The sequence below is a fragment of the Podarcis pityusensis genome (genome assembly GCF_964106645.2).
Source record: "Podarcis pityusensis genome assembly, chromosome: 3".
Classification (NCBI taxonomy): Eukaryota; Metazoa; Chordata; class Lepidosauria; order Squamata; family Lacertidae; genus Podarcis; species Podarcis pityusensis.
In genome coordinates, this window is record NC_138026.1 from 28,218,111 (window position 1) to 28,227,920 (window position 9,810).

The window sequence follows — 9,810 nt, forward strand, 5'->3', positions numbered from 1 at the left end:
AAAGCCATTCTGTTCTTAGGGCACATATAAAACCTGGAAGGCTTCCAGCCATTTCTCCATTCACTTTCATTCTTGCATTTCTTAAACTACAAATCAACTAGACACTGTGTCTGCACAGCACCTAGCACACAGCCAATAGTATGAATTCTATTCTCTGATTTTTAAAAAAATGTTAAGATAACAATGCTAACAAAATTCAGCCATCAACCATGCTTAGACAGCGTCTCCTTTGACAATAAGCTTCAAGATGTCCTTCACGTACTGCACCAAAATCTGTAAGGCTGACAAGGCTACAATAAAGCAGCAATGAAATAAACTTACCTGGAAGTAAGGCTCATTTAAATCAATAGGTATTGCTTATGAGTATGCATGCAAGGACACACACAGAGAGAGAGTTAAATCTGAGACTGTTGCTTTTACACAGGTTTACAAAATATCCCATGGTAGATGGGATTACTTGTCTTTTGTTTCCTTAGGGGGAAACCAATTACTCATTCCCACTAGGAAAAAACAGTGGCTCCTTAAAGGCTAAACGGGGAGATTTATACACCAAAAAGCACTGGTTAGACTTTCAGGCACACAAAAGACGGGTGTGTTTTCTGTGACACAGCACAACCCACACGCACATCTACTAAGAAATAAAAGGGCGAAAAGGTAAAGAAATAAACCCCACTGAGTACAAGTAAAGGAGTGCAGGATTTCAGCCTAACACAGCGACCCCCTTGTCCTACAATTTCTCACCCCCAAGACAACGCCAACTCGCGGGGTTTTGACTGACATCGCAAACAAGCGGGGACTGAAGAGAAGAACCCACCCAGACGCGCGTCCAAAACATTCACACGTTCGGGGACGTCATCGAGGAAGGGGGGGAGGGCGGAAGAAATACATACTGAAGAGGCTAAAGCAGCGACCTGTCCTCCTCCAAAAGTACTGTAACTGGGCAGCGACAACCAGCCCCACCGCCGCTATTCTGTGCCTTCCACCATGGCTCCTCCGCCTGACTGCGAGGTGGTGGGATTTGGGGGAGGAAGAGGATGCTGGGCGGTGCCGGCTCCACTTCCCTTTGTTTTGACAGGTTCACACGACCACCCTTCCCCGGAGACCCCTAGCCCATCAAACTCTCCTTACCAACAAGAACGGGAGACCCTGGATGGAGGAAGAGGGCGAAGGGAGTCGTCGTGGCAGCGTCAGGGCCGCCTCAGAGCCCGGCGAGGGTCTTGAGCTTCTCCTCCTCCTTCACCACTCCCCGCAAGTAGCGGCGGCAGCCATCTTGCCTTCTCCGCCCCTCGCTCCGTTCTCGGCGCGGTCACGTGGGCGCGGCTCGCCTCCTCCTCCTCCTCCTCCTCCTTCTCGGGCTGAGGCGGGCGAGCCTGAGAGCGGCGAGATTGAACGCAGGGGGGGGGGGGCAGGAGGCGCGCTCTGCTCGGGGTTGAGCGCTGCTGGGCTGGGTCTGCTTGAACCACAACACGGCATCCCCGTGTCCGGGGTCATGGGGGTGGCAAAGCCCCCCCTCTCTAAATCAATACAAATCTGAGTTTCTGTCGCCCCCCCCCCAACAAAAATCCAGGCTACGCCCATGTCAAGAGCTCCAGGGGGACGGGGACCCGACCTCTCCGTTTACTGTGCAACAAAGAGCCCTGTGGCACCTCCCCATAGCTGTCAACGTTTCCCTTTTTTTAATGGAAATTCCCTTATTCCGAATAGGATTCCTCGCAAGAAAAGGGAAAAGTTGACAGCTATGCACCTTCCTTCCTTATTTTATTTTATCACGTTGATATTATACACCTCTTGGTTGTGAAGAGGGAGTTAAAAAGGAAACAAAATCTATAGCACACATACGCATATATATATATATATACACACACACACACACACACACACACACACACATATTCCGGGAAGTCCTCCCCCCCCTTTTATTATTTTATTTTGACCAAGTAATAATCATAAATAAATAAGAATAAAAAATGTGCACCCCACCACTGAGACCAGTGCCGGATTTACATATAAGCTAAACAAGCTATAGCTTAGGGCCCCACTCTATTGGGAGCCGTCAAAAAATTTAAAGGGGGAAACTGGATGTACATTTCCAAAATATAAGATAAGGTCAACAATTACTTTGATAAAATACATATTTTGTTACGTGCAAATGGCTTTCAATACCTATTAGGTCCATAAATTACCATATATTCATCACAAAAAACAGCGACAATTTGTTGTTGATGAAGGACAGCTGGACATATAAAGGGCCCCGTTACCTTCAGTAGCTTAGGGCCTCGTCAAATCTAAATCCTGCCCTGACTGAGACCATTCCATTGTAACTAGCCAACCTCCCAAAATTTCAGCACCTCATGCGATGGTTTGACCCCTTTCCTGTTATAACAGCAGAAATTCTGCAAACACCTTCCATATCTCATCGAAATAATTTCTCCTGCACATTCCCCGTCTTACCTTAACGGCACATGTTAATTTATCATTAAGAGCTATATCCCATATAACACGTTTATGCCATATGACTGTATGCAGTGCTGTCCCACTCTGTGAGGCAATGGATCAAAATAATATTGATTTGGTCTTGAAATAAAATTGCAACCAAGTATTAGGAGATAATTTGCAGGGGGGTGTGGGGGGACCCCCAAGATTTCAAATGCCTAGGGACCTCCACAGGGTTTAATCCGGTACTGGGCAGAGGCTCTCCAGCACACAGAGAAGCGGAGCGGCGATGCTTTAAGGTGCCACCTTGGCTGCAGCTAAGTTCGGCAAGAGCCAGGGCACTCCGCCCATGGAAGTGGTTGAGGCAGGAGGCGCTGATTCCCATTTCGCTTCATAGAATAATAATAATAATTTATTATTTGTACCCCGCCCATCTCACTGGGTTGCCCCAGCCCACTCTGGGCAGCTTCCAGCACATATAAAAAACATAATGAAACATTAAACCTTAAAAAGCTTCCCTATACAGGGCTGCCTTCAGATGTCTTCTAAAAGTTATATAGTTACTCATCTCCTTGACATCCACAGGGTTGGAGCCACTACCAAGAAGGCCCTCTGGAAGGCCGGCCCTTCCTGTAGGCACACTCAACAAGAGGTTAGCAGTGCAATCATGTTCACTGGGTTTATTCTGGAATCCCATTAAGTTTGATGGGGTTTTTTGCTCTCGAGTAAATGTGATTAAACCTGGAGTCTATGCGTATAGAATTTAGCGAGGAGAGGCATAGACCTTTGGATGCCTAAATCTTTTGAAATCAAACCATCCTATGCTCTGCACTGGGGCACTTGTTTGCCAGTAAATGTGGTTAGGGTTAGTCTATTTTTAAAAATATGGTTTACTAACCCTGCCCTGCCCTGTGGAACTAGTAATCTAGCCCATAAACATTATAAAACAGTTACAGAAGGGAGTGTCCTCTGTTTATGAACAAGTTAAGAGAAGAGTAAAGTTAATTGCTGCCATCAGAAGTTGTAGGAAGAGCCTGACTGCAGGGTATATACAACTCTAATAATAGTTCCTGTGAGTAATTTGAAATTGTAACTGCACTCCCCAGGTATAATGCCCTTTCCAGCACAGTAGCAAGCATTTTCAGATGTTTATTTTAAACTCTACCTGGAGAGAATGCCTTTAAGGGTGGGTTAAAGGGAGGAAAAGAATAAATGGGCATCCTTTAAGAAAACGGCTCCCCCTTCCCAAAAAAAGGTGAGGAACATTGGGATAATTTTACACACATCTGCATAGATGCCCAGTTTGGTCAAGGTTATTGTTGCTGTTTTACTAAGCATGGAATTCTGGAAATGTCATGAAATGGAAGACTTCCAACCTGGCGAACAGCCAAATATAAAAGAGGGTGTTGATTAAGGTCATGTGACTTTCCTAGAATTCATTTCAAGATGAACCTGAATCTAAGCATTGCTAAATTGTCATAGAAACCTAGCAACTATTTTGTCGGCTCTTTTCCAGGAATAGACTGAAAATGCTTCAAGACTAATTGGCTTGCTTGGCTTTTCATGTATTAGGATTAACGCGAACGGCAGGAAACTTAGAAAGCTGACATATTCTCTAAAGCCTGCCATTCAGATTTCACAATTGGAGATGCACTTCTTAAACGCCTAAGGAACCTGAATTCATGGGGCATTCGGTTCACTGATGAACACAAGCTAGCTGCCAAGTGCTCTTCATATCCTAACCCTTGCAGTGAACTGGTCACAGCTCAATCCAGTGTTGAATTGGGCTTCCTAAGGATTGGCCTGCAAGCATCGCCCCTTTTGATCCTACAGTTGCAGGAAAGTTTAGACTGAGATGGATTATTCTTACAGCCAATTAACAACCCCTCCACTGAGAAGGAAATCCTACTGAATCCAGTGAGATTTATACCCCAGAAAATGGGTGTGGGATTTGCACCCTGATCCTTCTCTGACAGGAACATAGAGTTACCAGAGGGGTGTGGTGGGGGCAAGGACAAATTAAACTTTCCATCAGGTCAGGATAGCAAGTTTATGCAGACAAGGCCTTATAATAGGCATATTTAAATGCCTTAAGATGCTGAACTGACCATGCATCTATATCACGATTCCCATAAACCTTTGTGACAATGACATACAGATACCTCATGAGGTCATCTAAAGACGTCCTCATGCCTCATTATGTTTCTCACCTGAGGTTTGGCTTGTGGGGATACAGCAGGAGGTATTTTTTGGTTGTGGCACCAACAGAGGCTGGCACCAGTAGGGTAAATGGGGCACTATCCCACCAACTTCAGTCTGCCTTCAGCCATCCCCAACTTGCCTAGCTTCTTACTCATATCCAGCTCAGGGAGTGTCATTGAGTGTCTTTCTTCTTCTCCATGTTGCTTGTTGGCGAACTCAGCAAAGAGAAGATAGGAGGCAAAACAAGGTTTAGTGGGCTCTGCATCTACCTACTGTGGGCTTTCTGTCTTCTGCCCTACCAGCCCCAATGAGCACCAACCAGCACTGTGTGGAATCTATGGTATGGAAATCTCTGCCCCTAGCGATTCATTTGTCTCCCTATTTACCACTGCTGCTCCATCACCACAACACTCCCTCCCCCCCAAAAAACTTTCAGCATAGCGTTTTATTTCTGCTGTAGTGTTGGCTCTTCCTAGTTTCTCCCATTCTTTTGTGTTACTTTTGTGTGTGTTATGGGGTTTTTTATGTTTTGTGCTCTTCGTAAACAGTCTAGAGCACTTGTTGTTTTGTTGGCGGTAGAAATGGGGGGGGGGGGATAAGGACAACTTCCTTCATTAAGCCCTTCTGTGCCTAGTTTCTCTCAGCATTGCCTACACAGCTCTTTTTTTTTTCTCCTTTTGGTCCACAACAAAAGACAATGGACAAGTAAATATTGCTAATGTGTAGCTCCAAGCTCCTCATACACCAGAAGTGGGGGAACCTGTGGTCCTCCAGATATTGCTGGACTACAACTCCCATCAGCCCCAGGCCACTGTCAGTGGTCAAGCATAATGAGTGTTGTAGTGTTTACCCAAGGGCCGCAGAATCCTCATCCTTCATTTAAGCTAAGCAAAGTAAACTACAAACGGAGTCTGACACAGCTCTGTTGGAACCACACTGGATTAGCATCTGGTTCGCTTTCCACTGAAAATCCAGGAGGTCCTCATACTGTATTCCTTGGCCCAATGAACTCCCTCCAGATATCACGCTGCTTCTGTGTACATAATTTGTGAAGGCAAAAGCACTGGCTTCAGAGAATAATCATGCCAGCTATTAAAACTTTCTGCCATTTGCTCTAATCCCAATACAAAAAAGCCAAGTAGGCCAATTGTTACTCTCTAAGCATTTTCAGTCCCAAATTACTGGGAGAACTGCTAGGTTTCTATGACAACTGAGAAGCAAGCACTACAGTCTCATTTTGTAACGTGTGACCTTGTTCTTAGTTTCTTGTTTTGTAGTTCTGTTTGACAAACCTCGATGAAGATGTGTTGGGACTTAGGGGGAAGACTGTAGCTCCGTAGTGGGTAACCTGCTTTGCAGGCACAAAGCTCCAGGTTCAATTCCTGGCTGCTGCCTGTCAGTGTCAACAATAATCAGTTAGATGGGTCAGTGGTGTGACTTAATATAAGGCAGCTTCTTTTGCAGTGAAATTTCTGGAATGCTGTGTTTTGTGAAAACGCTGCATTGTTTCAAATTTTCCTTTCCCACCTTTCATTAGAGGTTCAGGGCTATGGTTAGCCTCTTGTTTGTTTAACAAAGACAGACTGGATTTTATCAGTGCTTTAAAATACTAACTTGGTTTTTCAGAACAAGTGTTTTTGCCGACTGCAGTCTTACTTTGTCAGGAATGGAACTAGAGTGCAGGAAACGGATGAAGGTTCCAGTTTGAATGTTAAAAGAAATCGCTCATATATCTAAAAGGTATACACTTTTTCTTTCTTTTATCAGGTGTAGTGGCGAGAGAGGAATCCGTAACAAAAATTCCAGGGTGATGGCTCCCAACACTTTCATATACTTTAAGTAGCTTGGGAAAGAGAATAGCACCTAAAACAGTAGGTAAAGGTAAAGGGACCCCTGACCATTAGGTCCAGTCGTGGCCGACTCTGGGGTTGCGGCGCTCATCTCGCTTTACTGGCCAAAGGAGCCGGCATACAGCTTCCAGGTCATGTGGCCAGCATGACTAAGCCGCTTCTGGCGAACGAGAGCAGCGCACAGAAATGCCGTTTACCTTCCCACCAGAGCGGTACCTATTTATCTACTTGCACTTTGACGTGCTTTCGAACTGCTAGGTTGGCAGGAGCAGGGACCGAGCAACGGGAGCTCACCCCATCGCGGGGATTCGAACCGCCGACCTTCTGATCAGCAAGTCCTAGGCTCTGTGGTTTAACCCACAGCACCACCCTCATCCCACCTAAAACAGTACCTCTCCCAATATCAGCCACATTGGGTCACTATTGGGTGCAGGAGCGGAGGAAGGGGGCAGGTGGGGGCGGCCCACCCTGAGTGTCCTTACGGAGGGGGGTGACACTTGGCGCGCCACCTGCCTGCGACTCCCAAGCCTACTCCTAGCCGTCGGGGGAATGGGCAGAGCTGCGCCACCTTGCTGGCGCCCTTCACCCCTTCGTTTTGACAGCTTGAGGAGGCTTGCCCCCCCCCGGTCCTGGGCTGCTTCCTGGGGGTGGGAACCTCCCCCAAGCTGTCGAAAGGAAGAGGGAAGGGAGGAAGGCTGCTGGCAGAGCAGCACAACTTCCTCCCCCTACCCCCACCGGCCAGGAAGCAACCCATGGGTGGCTCGCTCCACCCTCTTGGGTGCTTGCCTCGCCCCTGGGACGCTCGCCCCACCCCATGGCCCCGCCCCCAGGTGACGGAGCGGCTAACTCCACCCCTGATTGGGTGCTGTCTGGTTTCCGCTGACCCATGAAACATAGCTGTCAAGTGTCCCTTATTTGAAGGGACAGTCCCTTATTCCAGCGCCATGTCCCGCTGCTGTCCCTTATTGATGGATGTCCCTTAAATGTCCCTTAAATGATGTCCCTTAAATTTCAAAGGAAGCAGCTCCTCTCCCTCCCTCCCTGCCGGCCAGGGAGGAGGGAGGTTCCAACTGTGTTGCTTGGCTGTGTTGCTCACCCAATAAGAAGTCTAAGAATGACTGGGGGGTGGAGCGTGCATGCCTTGTGTGCGGCTAGTTAATGCAAGCTGAGGGGGTTTTTGAATGCTGGACGCCATTTTGTTGCACGTGCTGCTGCAAACTTTGCAGTGCAAAGCCAGGCCGGGGAGCCATCTTAAGTTGAGGCTGCATAGGCCTTATGGTGCATGTGATTCAGATTCTATTCAGTTGAACCTCTGGTTACAAAGTTGGTTGGACAGTGTTCTTGAAGCTACCCAGCATGAGTTTGACCAGACTGCAGGAGGACAGGAAGACTGGAGTGCCTGGAACAGGTGAGGCTGCAGGTCCCTTATTTTGGCTGCTGGTCCCTTATTTTCAAATCTGTAAGTTGACAGCTATGCCATGAAAGCGAGTTGGATTCAAGTTAAGTAGTTGTACTAGGAAGTGGCACAGCAGGACTTTTTCTCCTTGGGGTGGGGAAGGGTCTGGAGACTCCCCAGAAAACCACATGGCAGGCAGAGGGGAATCATTCCTCCAGGCAAACAGAAATGCTTGTATGAATGGAACAATTGGAAGTGTGTGATGCTGAATTCCTCCCAGTGTTGTGTGTTTTTTAATTGTATTGTTTTGCAGCTTTGTTGTCAGCTGCTTCTCGAGAGACGTGTCTTTGACCCTTATCCCCACATCTCACCATTTCCAAAGTAATTTTCCATTTCAATGATTCTTCTTAAGAGGTTGCTTCTGCCCACTGCTCCTGCCCTGCATTCTGATAAGAGATCAACAGTGCCCCCTAGTGCAACTCCAATCAAACAACTTCTCTGGAAGTCTGCAACAGACATAGATAGCCTGTCTTTTAATCCCATTTCTTTCGATTCTGGATCAGAACTGGCTCGAGTTTTGGACATGCAAGTGCAGAGTTGTCAGCCTCTGAAAAAAAATTCAGAGCACTACTATCAGAAATGGAGTCTCTCTCACCACGGAGTAAAATTTTGGTCAGAGTCTGGCTTTTTGTAATCTCAAAGTCCCATTATGTGCAACCAGCTGGATTTGGAGACAGTGTTTCTTCAAAACGTATTGGGAACCAAATCTACTGTGCATCTGTATTCGTGCTACAGAAAGCAATGTTTCCAAATGCATGGAAAGAGATAACCACTAAAAAAAAGGATAATCTGGACGAAAGAGCTGCCAGACTCATATGCTACCAGTTTTCATAACATTGTTTCCCCTATTTGCAGATAAGGGAGTAACATAACTTCACTTGCATTTGTAAAAAGTAATGTTTGAACAGGCTCCAGACAGACCAGATTCTATTAAATCTCCATATTTCATTTATAAAGTCACATTGCTCCTGGTATGTTTCAAAACACACTGCACACTGTTCAGTAAGTGAATTGTAGGTCTGCTGTAGAAGTTGGGGTTGTTTGCGTCTTTTTGCAGTGACTCCTCTCATCAAGTGAAGGGATAAAACAGTTGTTTTTAAATGCATCGCATTGTGTAAGTTAAACAGCACCAAACAGATGGAGAAAAACAATCCCAGGCCTCTCTTTTTTTTAAACTACTGTTTAATCAGATTTGAAAGACACAAATTAGAAAAACATTTATAGGCAAGTTAAAAACACCTTTTAAAACATAGCAGTCTGCTACTTGTACGTAGCATCTCTTGAGACAAAACTAGAAATAAGTAATTATTAAAATATCACATCACAGTGTAAACTAACACAGTGGTATTTTAAATTACCATACACCAAGACCTAATTTTATGGATCTGTTGAAAAATAACAATTTTTAAAAAATATATTTATATATATATATTGGAATAATAAAAATGAAACTCATGGGCAATGCCTTTATATTTTGAATCAGGGAAGGCAAATTGAGGAAATACTGCAACTATCCACTTTTGAAGCATATTCTCATCTCAAAAAGCAGATTATCTGAGGAGGGAGGGGAGCATAACTATCTCTGCATTGAGCTAAGAATAGACCCCTTCAATATGTGGCCAGGTAAGAAATAGCTAAATTTCATATTTATATTCCTATATTGAATAATTTTATATTATTTTAATTATCATGAATCGGGGTGCTAGTTTCCTTTCAATACACATATAGAAATTTCTCTCTGAGCTAGCATCCGCTTGAGGTCTGTTTCAAGAATAACTCTCTACATACTACTGTATTTGCATGACATTTTTGCCACTGTAAGACACATCCAAAGACTTCAAAGAGAGTCAAAATCAATGAACATTGAAA

General features: G+C 45.4%; 2 protein-coding genes and 1 long non-coding RNA gene across 10 annotated transcripts in view; 2 read left to right on the plus strand and 1 right to left on the minus strand.

The window, feature by feature from the left end:
• Window positions 1–1,321, minus strand: part of KIDINS220 (kinase D interacting substrate 220) — a 66,478-nt gene extending 65,157 nt beyond the window's left edge. For 6 of the 8 annotated variants that reach the window (XM_080998908.1, XM_080998907.1, XM_080998905.1 and 3 more), the window contains exon 1: window positions 1,129–1,321. The gene's annotated coding sequence lies outside the window, so the exon portion shown is untranslated. Of the gene's footprint in view, window positions 1–890; window positions 1,026–1,128 lie in introns of those variants that run through there. The other 2 variants (XM_080998906.1, XM_080998902.1) reach the window with 2 other exon arrangements.
• Window positions 1–9,810, plus strand: part of ASAP2 (ArfGAP with SH3 domain, ankyrin repeat and PH domain 2) — a 505,514-nt gene that overhangs the window by 264,689 nt on the left and 231,015 nt on the right. The gene's annotated exons all lie outside the window — the stretch shown is intronic.
• Window positions 2,921–8,581, plus strand: LOC308473789. Its single transcript, XR_013984322.1, has 3 exons — window positions 2,921–3,085; window positions 6,262–6,375; window positions 8,195–8,581. It is a non-coding gene; the product is annotated as an uncharacterized lncRNA (long non-coding RNA).